Below are 14,188 nucleotides of genomic sequence, written 5' to 3'. Positions count from 1 at the left end.
AGGTCCCCCAATTTCCGCCTGATAATGTAACACAAGCATGGATGGTTGGATCGATTCTAACTGCTCTACCTTTTATAACGGGCGGTAGCTCGCGCCACCTAGCCTAGACGCCATGTTGTCGCCTGCTGCGATCCTGGCGGTAGCACCGCAGTAGAGGGAAATGCTGCTTGGCCGTAGAATTAGGACGCCGCGACAACAGAGACACTCGCGTTCGCTCGTACGTTTTGCCGGAACTTCTCGAACTGCTACGACCAACAGCCAGGATCGCGACGTTCGACAACAATTTTAAAGATAAATCTCTAGATATATAACTTTATGTTAAATAAATGGTAAAAAAATAAAGGAAAACACTGGCCACGTGGCGCAAGTAGCCGTCCGATTCAAAAAGTTGAGCCTCATCCATCCATCCATCCATGACACGCCGGCTTGTGTGACGCCATTTGGAGGCCACTCTTGATACGTGGACGATGGACGGTGTTGACGAGGAAATCCGCCGCAATCACGCTAAAAAAAAAGGGGGTATATTCTTACAGCCCTTATCACATATACGACACCCCAAGACTTCAGTTGGATCTACAGCGCACTGACGTTGTACCGACGCTACCACATTTCACGAGCGGCTTGACTGCCGAGTTGTACAACTCATTAAAATAGTTAATGTAGGTGTGACTGACTGCAAAAAACGTTATCGGGGTTTTCTTGGCTCAACTGCAAAACCTGTGTGTTTTTTTTTTTTTTTCCTGTAGACTTGGATACGTACTTTAGGTGTTTAATATGTCATGTCGCACAGTGATCAACCCTCTCGCAAAAGTTAGGGCAGTCAGTTCAACGTCAGCGCGCTGTACGTCCGACTGAAGTTTTGGGGTGTCGTAAATGTGACAAGGGGTCTACACCCCTTTTTTTTTAGAGTGAAGTTGCAACGGTTGTATCAATTATTGCACTCATTGCGGCGGATTTCCGAACTAAACTACCGGTGACAAAAAGAGCACGAATTGTTTCAAGAAGCGAAGGTATGCAGGCTAGCTGGTTATACAAAACATCATAGTCTAAACCAGGGGTGGACAGGCTGACCCGGCCTAAGAGCCGCAAACAAAACCACGATACTTCCAAGAGCCGCCTGAGGGGGGGGGGGGGGGGGGGGGGGCAAACCTTTGTCGAGAGCAATAAACGAAACTCGAACTACTTTCAATTTATCCGAGTCAAGAGCAGTCCAACCGTACGTAAGGTAGCATCAGCAGAAGAGAGAGAGAACTACTTTATTTTAAAACAACTCTTAGTCCGAGTCGTCGCTACCTAAGGAGCCTGGCTGGACCCCTGGCTGTGGTGCTGGGTCCGGTTGACAGGATCCCCTTATGTGTTTGATGTGGGCCACCAGCAATGGCCACAGGGTCGGGCGGAGTTCCTGGGGTAGAACGGTCCAGCTCTCCCAGGAATAGGGGATGGAAGGTGGGATGTGAGATCGGGTAAGAATGTGGGGGGAAGAGAGGGCTTTAGGACATTCCCAGTAAATGTGAAAGGCGTTGGGGTAACCGCCGCATACCTGACACGCCGGTTTGCCAGACCTGTTTTCAATGTGGTGCTCTATGGCGTCGTTGGGTAGCGTAAGTGTCTGTGCCTGACGGATTAGGGCTGCGTCCTCTCTAGTGTGTGTGTGGGATGGTGAAGGAAGAAGAAGCCTGTTAACTTTTGCTTCTTTGAGCCGAGCGCGGCGTTGTTTCCGGTGTTCGACTCTGGCCTCTCTGTGACAGTAGGTCTCTGGCCACCTAGTGGGGTTGCTCGGTGTTAAGTGGTCGCGAGCTAGGGCATGAGCTCGTTCATTGCCCTCTATCCCCTGGTGACCCGGGATCCACTCGAGGAGGACCTGAAGCGTAGGATGTTTGTGCATGTATTTAGTGAGTGTTGTGCGAGTATGATCTGGGAGTATATTTTGTGTGAAAGCTCGTAGCGCTCCCTGACAATCTGTGCGTATTGTGATGGTGTCAGTGTTGTGTGTATGTAGGCAAACGGCTTCTGTAACGGCCTGTATTTTGGCGGCGATAGGACAAGGTACTGCTGCGTGACTGCGGATAGTCTCGTTCTTTGGTCCCACCACGGCTGTGGTGGTCTTCTCTGGAGTATGTGCGGCGTCCCCATAGTAGGTGTCGTTGTCAGGCGTGGGTAGATGGTTAGCACGTGCTTGTCGTCTGCCTGGGTGACTGTCCGCATTCATATTCTTGGGAACAGGTAAAACCTTTATGTTAGGGATAGAATCCCAGGGCGGGGGTGCTGGCGGGATGTTTGGTAAGTGCTTAATGTCATATCCCAGATCTTGTAGAATGGCCCGGCCTTGAGTAAACGTTGTTAATCGATGGTGTTGAGCTTCGTTATGGGTGTTAGTCTTTTCGTCTAGCGTGTTGTGCATCGCGGCTGCTTGTATATCTGTGTTTTTGGCATACGGTGGGACTCCGAGCTGCACTCGCTGGCATCTACGTACCATGGCTTCGAGTTTCTTCTGCTGCGATTTGTTGAGGCGAATGTAGGGGTATGCGTACATGATTCTCGAGTAAATAGTTGCCTCCATGATTTTGCCGATTTCGTGTTCTTTAAGGCCCGACTTGCGCTTAGTGATTCTGTTTATCATGTGTACGATCTGGTGTACCTGCTGCGTAGTGCGCTTCATCCATTCTGTACTGCCTCCATCTTGTTGCCAATAAAAACCTAGAATTCTTATGACACGTCTCCGTGGGATGTGAAGTCCGTCAAGATGTAGCTTGATGAGGTTTCTGGTGGATTCAGCCTTCTTGTGGTAGGAGTTGAGGACTACAACGCATTCGGATTTCTCCGGGGAGCAATGTAGGCCAATACTTCGCGCATGTGCTGAAATGATGTCGAGGCCCTCTTGCACGGTCGATTCTTGCCCTCCGGCGTTTCCTTTGGTACACCAGAGAGTGATGTCGTCCGCGTAGATGGCATGGCGAAGGTTTGAGACCTGATTGAGCTTGTGAGGAAGGTTCTTCATTGCGAGATTAAAGAGCGTCGGCGAGAGTACCGCACCCTGGGGTGTCCCGCGATGTACAAACGCATCGGATGGTTGGTTGTCCGGCCACAGAATGCGGATAGTTTTGTCAGTGAGAAAATTCTCGATGAAATGAAGCATTCGTGATCCGGGGTTAGTCTCTGCCAAATTTTGTGAGATGGCGTTGTGAAGAACGTTGTCGAAGGCCTTTTTGATATCTACCCCTACCATGGTCCGGAGTTGTACTGCGCTGGGTGTAGCATAGACTTCTTCGTGTATCATCAGGGCCACGTCCTGGGTACTGACGTGTTTCCGAAAGCCTATGAGAGTGTGAGCCAGTTGATCCGTGTTCTCAAGATGCCATTCTAGTCTTGTGAGGGCCATCTTCTCCATGAGTTTGCCTACGCATGACGTCATGGAGATGGGGCGTAAGTTCCCTGGGTTGTTGAGCGTTTTCCCCGGCTTGGGCAGCATGGTTACATGCGCTTCCTTCCATGCAAGCGGTATTTGGCCAGTCTCCCATACTCGGTTGATGATCTTTAGAAGTTCTGTTTGGTGGTTGTTCGGTAGATTTCGTAGGATGCCATATGTGATTTTGTCAGGTCCCGGGGCAGTGTTGCGCCGTAGCAGCTGTAGGGCCATTTGAAGTTCCGCATCGGTAAATGAAGAGTTTATGCCCGTGTGTGTGTGTGTGGGGGGGGGGGGGGGAAGGGAACCGCGAGCCGCACTTTTACATGCGAAGAGCCACATGCGGCTCGCGAGCCGCAGCTTGGCCACCCCTGGTCTAATCCCTGAGACACGGAGGAAATAAAATAATGGACAAGAGGAAATCGTCGTCTTGATGACTATGAAATTAATGCAAAGGTGTGAGCGAGCTGGTCAGGGATGACGATAATATTCCCTGGAGAAGGGGAACAAAGGGGACAAAGAAAAAACACACATCTTCACACACAACTAGGTGACTGGCGCGCCACCGAAAAAATCCACCTGGTAATGGTATCAAAGCTGGAAATGGAGAGGTCCCTGGTTCGAAACCAGGACCAGGTGGATTTTTTCGGTCGCGCACAAGTCACCTAGTTTTGTTTGGAGATTTGTGCTTGTCCTTTGTTTTCCTTGCTCCCCTTCTCCAGGGACTATTATCGTCTTCTTCGTCTTGTCCAGTTTTTTTACTTCATCCGCGTCAGAGGGTTTAGGTTATAATGAATTTTATTTGTTTGTGTTTCTGACGTGGTCCTTGGTTGACGTAGCCGAACGCTACCTCAGCGTTTGGCTGAGGCTCGTGTGTATAATTAGTGAAACGACCATTGAATACGACTGCCGACCTTACGAAGACTCAGCACTCTGTCCAATCGGTGCCCAGCGCTTAATTGGCAAAGGGGACCTAAAAATAATCTAATCCACAGATCGTGTCTTAATAAACATCTAGTTTTTTTAGGAAAAAGCTGGGCAAATTAATTCTATAGTTTGATCACCTTGCAAAAAGGACGAAGGGGTGATGCAACAATTTTTGTACTTTGCGCAAATACCGCATAGAACGATCCCTGACGTTAATGACCTATGAAACAAGGGTTCGTTTTTCACCCCACCCAATAGAAGTCCCACAAAAAAATTAAAGAAAACCGAGCAGCGAGCACGCAATGCTCGGGCCCAATCTATGAGCCGCATTCAAATATCGTCATTGGGGTGTACTGCGATCCCCACGTTACGTCATCAAATTTTACAAAGGAGCGATTGAATGAAAATGATCGCTTTTGTCCTTAAAATTACACCGCAACAAAGGAGTTTCTTGGCTAGTGGTGTTACGTGCGAGTATCCTTGAGTTCCACTAGAGCCAGTAGGCTCGTGTAAAGTGAAAAACATTGTAATTGAATATCGTTGCACCGCTCCTTTAACCGGAGCGCAAGTTCGTCTGCTACTTTTGCAGGGGATGTGGTGACGTCAAAATGCCGAGCTCTGACTGAAGGATAATGGGTAGACCTCAAAACAGGCTGCACCCCCCCCCCCCTCCCCCCCATGAGGTCTCCCCACCATGCATCAATCAAAGCCAATCAAAACTCTGTGTTCCGACGTCACCACAATCCCTGCCAAAGAAGCAGACGAACTTGCGCTCCGAATACCAAGACAAGGCCTGTGCATAATGTCATTGTAAGTGAATCTCCATTCAGCCCCAAGCGAAACACGCTGAAGCTCGACCAAAGTCGGCGCAAAGCGGCAGGTTCTGTCGTCTTGGCGTGGCCGCGTACCAGCGTCGCTCGTCGTGAAACGCTGCGAAACGTGTGGATCCACTTAGTGATGACGTTTGGGGAGAAAAGGCGCCGGCCTTGTCTTCTAGCTGGTGTTGGCTAAATACACCAGTCGAAGGCCCGTTCTCGGCACCGTACAGGAACGCTCTGCTTTCAGCGCCGGAAGCGTTCCAGGTACGTTCGGGGGGTGACGCAGCGTAATTACAGGGATTACCAGTTACGTCCCCGGCTGACCCGGCAGAGAAACGCGAAGGAACCGGGAAAGTGCCCCCGGTATGCGGACGCCGCGGGAGTTGGGCCTCGCGTGGAGGGGGACCGAGAGATGGGAAGAAAAGGGGGAATCGGAGGTCCGTGCCTATATAATTTGCCAGGACGCCCCGCTGCGTAAGAGATGAAAGTTGGGGATTCCACATACCTTGGCTTGCGGTTCTGTCATCCGTTACCTCAAGTGCGCTGACGTGTTACCAAGAATCCTGCTGCGGGAACAATTTGTTCTTGTTGTTGAGCCCCCTCAGTGGCTCCGAGGCGAGAGCGCCGGCCTACGGATCCCTATGTGGCGGGTTCGAATCCCGGACGAGGTGCCCGCTATCTTGACGGAGGCTTATTTGCGGAGAAGGCGCCGTCTAACCGAGGTTTCGGTTGCACGTCGAAAGATCCCCAAATGGTCGAAATTAATCCTGAGTCCTCCGCTGGGGCGTGCCAGATGCCCGTCGTTGGTATGGCACGTAAAACCCCCAAATTTGACTTCTTGCCTTTGTTGTTGTTGATCTATTTTTTTTTTCCTCCGGAGAGGCCGGTGACGTCCACCCAAAGAATTTTTAAGAAAGAATGTATACCCATTATTAGCTCTTATCTTGGAAAAATAAAAATTAAAAAAATGCCGCATAAAAGAACTACTGCGACGACTCAGAACTTATTCGGGCTCTTAATCTGTCACGAGGGTGTTGAGGCCTCTTCTTCATCATGGTATCGGTGCCGTATGTTTTAACTTCCTCATCAATAATGTTTAACTCGATGAAATAGGAAATGTACTGTCAACAAAACAATCTTGGTGATCGGCCTCCTAGGTGCACAATATGCTTTGTCCTGTGGCGAAGAATAGAACTCACCGCTGTCAAAACTTGTCTGCGTTTTTTTTTTTTTTTGTGCAGTTGCGGACGATTTAAAAAAGCTCAAGCGGGCGCGTACCTTAGAAGGTCTGCAGCGCTATCAATCAAAGGAAAGCTCAATCATTATCGAGGCTTGAGCGGCTGTTAAATTTCTGTCGTCGTTCCCGGCTTGATAGGCGGTTGCTAACTTCAGCGCCGATTGTAGAAGCGTTTCGCGACATAAAACAAAATTAAGCCTGGCTGAAACGATTGGGCTCGAAAGCTGAGCAAACGTTCAAAAGCTGAGCGATCAGCTTTCGAACGTTTGGTAAGTCCGCAGTATAAAAGACCATAAGCGTTGTTTGTTTGTTTTTTCCCGTAAGTTTGATCCAGAAGCAGCGCCGAAATCGATACTCAGGTGGAGAGTAACGCCAAATATCGAACTCCTGCTCGTGCACACAATAGCCTCGGTTAGGGTGCCTTCATGTGCGCTGTGCTTCGGGTGATGACATCTGGCCATTTTGTTTCGAACGCTTATTTTTATTTTTTGCTCTGAAGCGCGTGAACGAGCGTGTTCCTGCACGCGCTCGTTCCGCTGACTGTGTTACGGCGACATTTTATTTCCTGCGATTTCTTTGTATTTTTCCCTGTGAGCGCGCGCTGTCGGCACCGGGTACTACAAACGATGGCATCATCCTGAACAGAAGGGCAGGTAACAGCTGAGCTTTCTTCTGCTAGACAGCACGTTCTCAAGGCCTTGGGTGTCACGCGCACGCCTGGGTTTTTTCATAACGTCCGCTACAGTACGCGTTGAGTCGACGGGGGTCCGTTGGTGGCGCTAGTGACCGCTAACCTAAAATGCACAACTTCGCTTGCATCGGAAGAAGTCTTCCCTACCATGATATGCAAGTACGCGCCACGGGTTGCGAGTCAGCGCTTGTATTGTCTGTTCTCTCCTACTGTGTCTCTTTGTACCCGGCGCGCTGTTTTTCGCCATGTTCAATGCGTACCAACTCGCCCGAATCATCACCTTGCTATCTTCTCTGCCATGCGCCAACAAGCGATGTCGAGACAAAGGCTAGATGCCTTTGTCTTTTTAATTAAAACATAGCGCAAGGACGACGGAGGGAAGAACGAGAGACAGGAAAGAGCGCTAACTGACAACTGGTCTTTTATTTACAAGAGAAAAGACGAAAAGTCTTCTTTTCGTCTTCTTTTCCCAGTTGTCAGTTGTCAGTTAGCGCTCTTTACTGCCTCTCGATCTACCCTCCGTCGTCCTTGCACTATTTTTTAATTATATTTACCCAACTAGCCCATCAGATGAATTTATTGCCTTTGTCTTTACTCACTGTTCGGCGTCCGGCGTTCTGCGTTCGAACAGTGAATGAGCAAAACAAAGGCAGCTGCCCTTTGCGTCTACCCAATGATCACTCCACTCAGAGTGACATCCTCGCCCTCTCTCGTCTCTTCTTTTCTCTTTGTGTCTCCCCGTACAGTCTCAGGCCGGCTCGTAGAGGTGCTCTGCACATAATATCAGCCTCCTCCGGTTCAGCAGCTGGACGTGGCGTGGCATTAGAGAATTTTAGCTGAAAGTTTCGATGCCTCCTAAAACGATCCAATGTATGCCCAAGGGCGTCGGCGTAGTATCGCTAACAGAGTCATCGGGACGATCTGCTAAACTCCCTATAGTGTCGTATATCTTTCCAAAGAACAGAGACGAGCGGGTCCGCTCCGTGCTTCATGCCGGCCAGCGGCTCGGACACTTTGCACGCTTTACAATTCGTGAGCCATTCACACTTCGAAAACTTACTACAAATGTGCCTTGCTTGTTCACGGTGCTGAATATAAAGTACCTAAGAAGAACCTGCTGAAAAAACTTAGGTGGTCAACCGATTTTCGCTGAGAAACTTAGGTTGAAAACATAAACGCTGGACTAGTCCCGTGGCCTGGGTGATTAAGCATATATATTGCATTACGCAAAAACAAAACTGAAGAAAGAGCATCGGGTATAATACCCGTGCCACACGGGCAACTCGAATGCCATGTACAACGAATGACATTTCTGTGATCGGCGAATCAGCTCGCAATCTGTCGCGCGTGGAATGCGCTACTCCCGGAGTGTCGCGCACTGATTGGCCGTCCGCTCAAATGTCAGTCGTTGTAAATGGCGTTCGAGTTGCCCGTGTGGCACGGGTATAAACTGTGTGTCGCGGATGTTAACAAAGAGATGCTTCTTGTTGGCGGTACTTTTCTTTTCGTAAGGAACGATGACGCGTGAAAACAGACAGTTCGCATGCAAGTAGTACAGTCCTTCTATAATTTGCTTTGTTTACATACAAAGAGCTTCGTAAGGCGTAAAATATACACAAATATACCGCACTTTCACAAAATGCATGCTCCTGTTTCTCAGGGGGCGGAATAAATACCAGTCACTTGTCGTAAACCATAAAAAGTAAAACAATCGAGGATAAGAGCTCTAAAACTAAGTATACGGGAACAGTGGTTCGAATACAATAGCACTGTGTCATTCATAGCCTCCACAGTGCGACTGAAAGTTCAGACAACTGGTTCCCACAGCAGTGGTGGTAGATCTGGGAGTGTCACTGCAGACCAATGATGAGATGCTCGCAGCACGACACACCAAACGCTTTTAAGTCACCAATGACTACATTTGCACACTCTTATTTAAAACGAATCGTAAATCATCCTTGCCATATGACAAAAAATAATTTAAAGAAATCATCAGTGCTAGAAAAGATAAAAATACAAGAAAGGGAGCATCAGAAGGCAATCTGTATATTACAAAACTCAAATATTGCACAATTACGTACGCATTGGTTTACGGGGCACAACTTTCCCGAAATCGATAGGACGCGTCGTTTGCTGCGAGGCGGTAAGCCACTATCCTTGGCGTCCACTGTGGGCAGACCGAAGACTTGCTTGGCCACCAGCCCATGACTTCGCATACTTTAAGGTCGCACACAACAACAAATATAAATACCGTAGAACAGTTCATTAAAAAAAAAAAGCGCATTTCTTCGAATCCGACTGAAAGATAAATCGTAGCTCTTCGGGATCAGCAGAAACGAAAACAGCCGAGCATGGCACCGCTCTTGTTCTGCACTGCGGGTTATATAATAGAGTCCTCGCCTACTTCTTTACCGAACAGTTTTATATATACATGATACTAAAAGGATTTGAAAGAGGCATATTTACATGAGTTGACATTTGACTGCGGGAGCGAATTGCGAAAACTCGCCATGTCTCGGTGACTCAGTCCCCACATTTCTGGCAGTCACAGCAAACGATCGAACTGCTAAGTATACATTGTTCGTCGTCGCCGGAGCTCTGTCCAAATAAGGAGCTTGGGAGATGACTCTGACCAGGCATACAGGAGGTTTCGAAGAACCCACCACCGAGAATTATGCCTGGACCACCGCGCTGTCAATCGCTGAATCAGCTACGACAGGCTACACGCATGGACCCTTCAAACATCGCAATCACAGCTTCTAGCTGGAGTAGAGGAGGCAGCGCAACTTAGACATCTCGTTCTTGAGCGCCGTCACCTCTACCTTCAGCTTGAGATTTTCCTGTTCGAGGAAGGCAGCCCGAATGGCGATCTCATCCTCCTTGGCCCTCCTGGCGTCCCTGGACCTCTTGGCAGCCTCGTTGTTCTTCCGGCGCCTCTCCCAGTATGCGTCGTCCTTAAGGTCGTCCGGAAGTCGCCCTGCCTTCTTCTTGCTGTCGCCGTTGGAGTGAGTCAGCTGAACGCCATTGGACTTACGGACTGTCCCACCGGACGAAGAGTTGCTGTTTTCGGGCGACGTCTGCTCCCCTTCGCTGTCCTGGTGGTGACGATCGTTAATGGCGACCCCATTCCCCATCATGGATGGTGGAGTAGTGTCCATGGCAGACTCGGCCCTGGAGCGCCGCTGGATCTCGTGGTGGGACGCAGTTCTCGTCATCAGCATGTGTTGCCGAAACTGGAGGTAGGCTTGATCCGACGCTCCCGACAGAATGTTCTGGGCGGCCAGTGCTTCCGCGGTCAGGGGTAGCTGCACCGGAAGGCCATAGTAGCCCAGCGGGACACTGAGGGGGTCTCGAGGGTACGCCTTGAACGGGCGCGTGTATTTGTTGCCGTTACGCTGATGATGAGGCTCACCCGACGTCGGAAAAGCCGGCTGCTGAGGCCTCATGAGGTGCTGATTGAGGGTGAGTGATGACACGACCGGCGACACGGGCGATTCTCCACGCAGGATCTGCGGTAAGATGCCACCGAGTTCCTCGCCGCCATTCTGGATCCTCCGGTCGATGAGCGATGATTGGACGGCAGTGCCAAAAGACATCATCACGTCAGAGAATGGGTGCATGAACGCATGAGCAGGGCCCGTCGGGGATGCTGGCTGCTCCAGGCCAGACTCGCGTTTGGGAACGGTCTCCGAGGCCTTCCGGGAGAAGTCCAGGGGTTGGGGATCGACGTCGTCCCTGTCGTCGACGGGACTGCTGCCGCCCCAGGAGTCCCGTTCCGTCGAGCAGTAGCTGGGAGATCGCTGGGCCACCGGGCGGTGCAACAAGCCGCCATTGCGGTGTTCCATTGCCGTCCTCCTCCGAATGTTCTGTTGGGGGAGATAAAGACACTTGGTGAATACACAATCTTAGCCTCGCACCCGTAACAGCATAATAATCTGAAGTGCGACATAAGATTGATATTGGAAAGTTTTACCATGGCGATTATTAACGCGTTAGCATTAGCGCCCTGGTATATACGCTGACCTTCGACTGGTTTGGAGCACACGTATAAAAAGTTCGCAACGTCACCACGTGATGGCGCCACAGCCCCACACGTCGACGATCTGCAGTGTCATCCTGCCTGATTATTTAGTCAACATCAAAGGGGATACAGAAAAGCTGGTTTCCTTGGAACTAATGGCTATTAACAAAGTGACATCATCCTTCTTTCTTGCATGGTTACTAGTTATTTCTTCCACTCTGTGCTTGTTTCTTGAGCACAACATCAACATATTGAGATTTTAAAATGTATATATATCTATAAAACACTTTTAAACCCTCTGTGTTGTACACAATAGCGACTAAATGCAAGAGTGTAAAAATATCGCTTCGATTGTAATCGCGCAGCGTTATCCCGGCACTGTAATGTGAGTCGATATACAGTGACGCCTTCTTTGTCCTGTAAAACCTATGAGAGTGATGCAGTGCTATATGATTTCAAGTACTATTCACACACACACCTGTAATGCGTCCTAATGAAATGTCATAAAACTACGAACCTCGTTCACACGACCGATAAACCGACCAGGGAAAAGACTACTCCAATCAGTCTTAGAAGGCGCCGCTTCTAGACAACACAGCAAGAAGTAACTTCATTGTGACAACTGATGCTGAGGAGCTACAGGGGTCGCTGTGGTCACTGACCAAAGAAAGCAGGCAAAACCCTGAGCCTCCTGATACGATGTCTCATTCCAGTGATTTCGAGTACACACGCCAAGGCTGCTGATAGAGGACTTTGGCGGTGACGTGGGATACGCAATATGTGGCATCCTCGTGGTGGTAAGTGAGAGTACTGGTTACAGCTTTACTTATCAAGGCGACAGCCTTGTCAACAGGGAGACTCATGCCGATAAACGTCGTCGCAAATCGCTGACCTCGCATCGCACAAACAAGTCAGTGCATGCAGCGACCTTATTTGTGCCGCGCGTTAAGGGCGATTCACACACTTGCGTCTTGTCCGACCAAGTTTGCGACGGTTTGCGACGTAACGTTCGGCTGTGGCAACAGCTGCGCCGGCTCCAGCAGGACCGGTTTTTACCCCGTCGCAAGCCGTCGCAGTCGCGTTCAGTCGGACTCGACGCGAGTGTGTGAATCGCCCTATACTTATTTCACGAGCGGGTGCCGAACGGCTGCGAGGGTGATTAAAAAATTAGGCATACTCCGGTTAACTTATAACTTCTGTTTGCCGCTCTAAATTATTAGCACTTTCCGTACGCGGTCGTTTTTTTTCTCCAGCTGAAACGTGTTAAGAGACGCAATGGCCGCTCCACTTGTGACCTTCAAAAGTAAGGAAGTTATTGCTTTTTTTTGTGTGTGATTTGAGAGTGTATTTGGTAGTCATATTTATAGAATATTTGATGTACAGTATCAAACAAGTTGTTCTTCTTTCTTTTTTTTCGAAAAGCTTTGTGTTCAATTAGATTGAAGCGCTCAAGCATGTAAGGACATACAAGTGTCAACCATAAAGAAAAAGCTGGATGACCGACTCCGCGTGTAAACGACGTGAACTGATTCTGTCGGAGAGACGAGTGACAGCCAATGTTGTGACGAATCATTGGCAAATCTACCAAGACTTTGCCTCAGCAATATTTTAGAACAGGCTGGGGTTTCAAAAACTTATGTTTGAAATAAACTCTACAGTCAAGTGAGCATAATTTTTATAATGACCCTCGTACTGTGAAGTGCACGTAAACCCCTTCCGGATCGGGGATGCACTTTTTTTTTATTCCCCTTATTTGAGCAAGTACGTTAATCGCGTACAAAACACAACTGCCGAGGTAAATATGACCCACATTAGCTCGCCAGTTTAAGAACTGTTTGGTGATCATTAGAAGTAATCAAATTGGTTGTAATCTCCTTAACCCGCTTCAGTTTTTTCAACTAGAAAATAACAAGAAGTAATACCAGTGCCACACGGGCAACTCGAATGCCATTCACAACGAATGACTTTTGAGCGGGCGGCCAATCAGCGCGCGACACCCCGGGCGGGGCGCATCGCACGTGCGACAGATTGCGAGCTGATTCGCCGATCACACAAATGTCATTCGTTGTAAATGGCATTCGAGTTGCCCGTGTGGCACGGGTATTAGATTGTTCTCATGATTAACCAAAACAGGCATAGGAATAATATTTTGAATCAATTTGCGCTGTGTCACTCACAGCTTTGTTAAACTGCATTAATTTAATGTGAACTTTCTTACTTAATGTTTTGTCACCAACTTTTTTTGCTGGGGTTTTTACGCCCCATTCTGAAAAAAATAAAAAAATGTCTCTAGGGCCAAAACTACTTTCAGAAACAACAACAATGACCGATGAAGAGTATTTCTAGCATCTAGCAAACACGAGGTATTTTCTCCCGAGATCCCTTCTCCAGTTTGTATCTTTCTAAGGCAACGGGCATTATTTTTTGATTATCCACACGCGTTGCGTATTCGGGCATGGGTCGTCGGTGCCAGGTTAAACCTCGGAGTTGATCAGACGAACAGCGGCGATCTACTTCTTTCGTTGTTGATTGACGCCTATCTTGGGTGACAGGACGTGAAAAGCGAACCAGTAACTTCTCTTTTCAAGATTTGAGCAATCAATTACGGAGCGCTACATCAGCGGAGCGCTGATGTAGCGCTGCTCACGTGTCGTCAGCTACTTATCGTCTGCTGTGAGCAACAGTTTTGACGCTGCGATACAAAGCTGGTGAACGCTCCCGTCAGCGCGCACTTAGCGCGAGGTCAGCGCTATTCTTGTAGCGCTCCGCTGCATGTGTGAACAGGCCTGACGGCTGGACCAAGGAACCGCGACATCGCCGCCCGCCGATCTACGGAACGTGAGCGGCTCTACGTAGCTCGCGGCGCTGACGAATCGCGGCGTGCGGCGATGTCCGCTTCTTTGGCCCCGCCGTCCAGCTTAGGGCCTCGCTCAGTACTTCGAAAGTAAACGATTGCGAGTAATTTGATTACTTCTGATGAGTAGCGTACAAGCCTCGTTACCGATGACGTTGGACGATATGAAAACAAGTCAGCCGCGCAGCCCCGACAAGCTGTAGAGAAAACTCAATTAGCACGCGTGCACAACACGAC

The sequence above is a fragment of the Ixodes scapularis genome, unplaced genomic scaffold (genome assembly GCF_016920785.2).
Source record: "Ixodes scapularis isolate PalLabHiFi unplaced genomic scaffold, ASM1692078v2 PGA_scaffold10__122_contigs__length_95168666, whole genome shotgun sequence".
Taxonomy (NCBI): domain Eukaryota; kingdom Metazoa; phylum Arthropoda; class Arachnida; order Ixodida; family Ixodidae; genus Ixodes; species Ixodes scapularis.
This window is presented reverse-complemented; position numbering follows the sequence as displayed.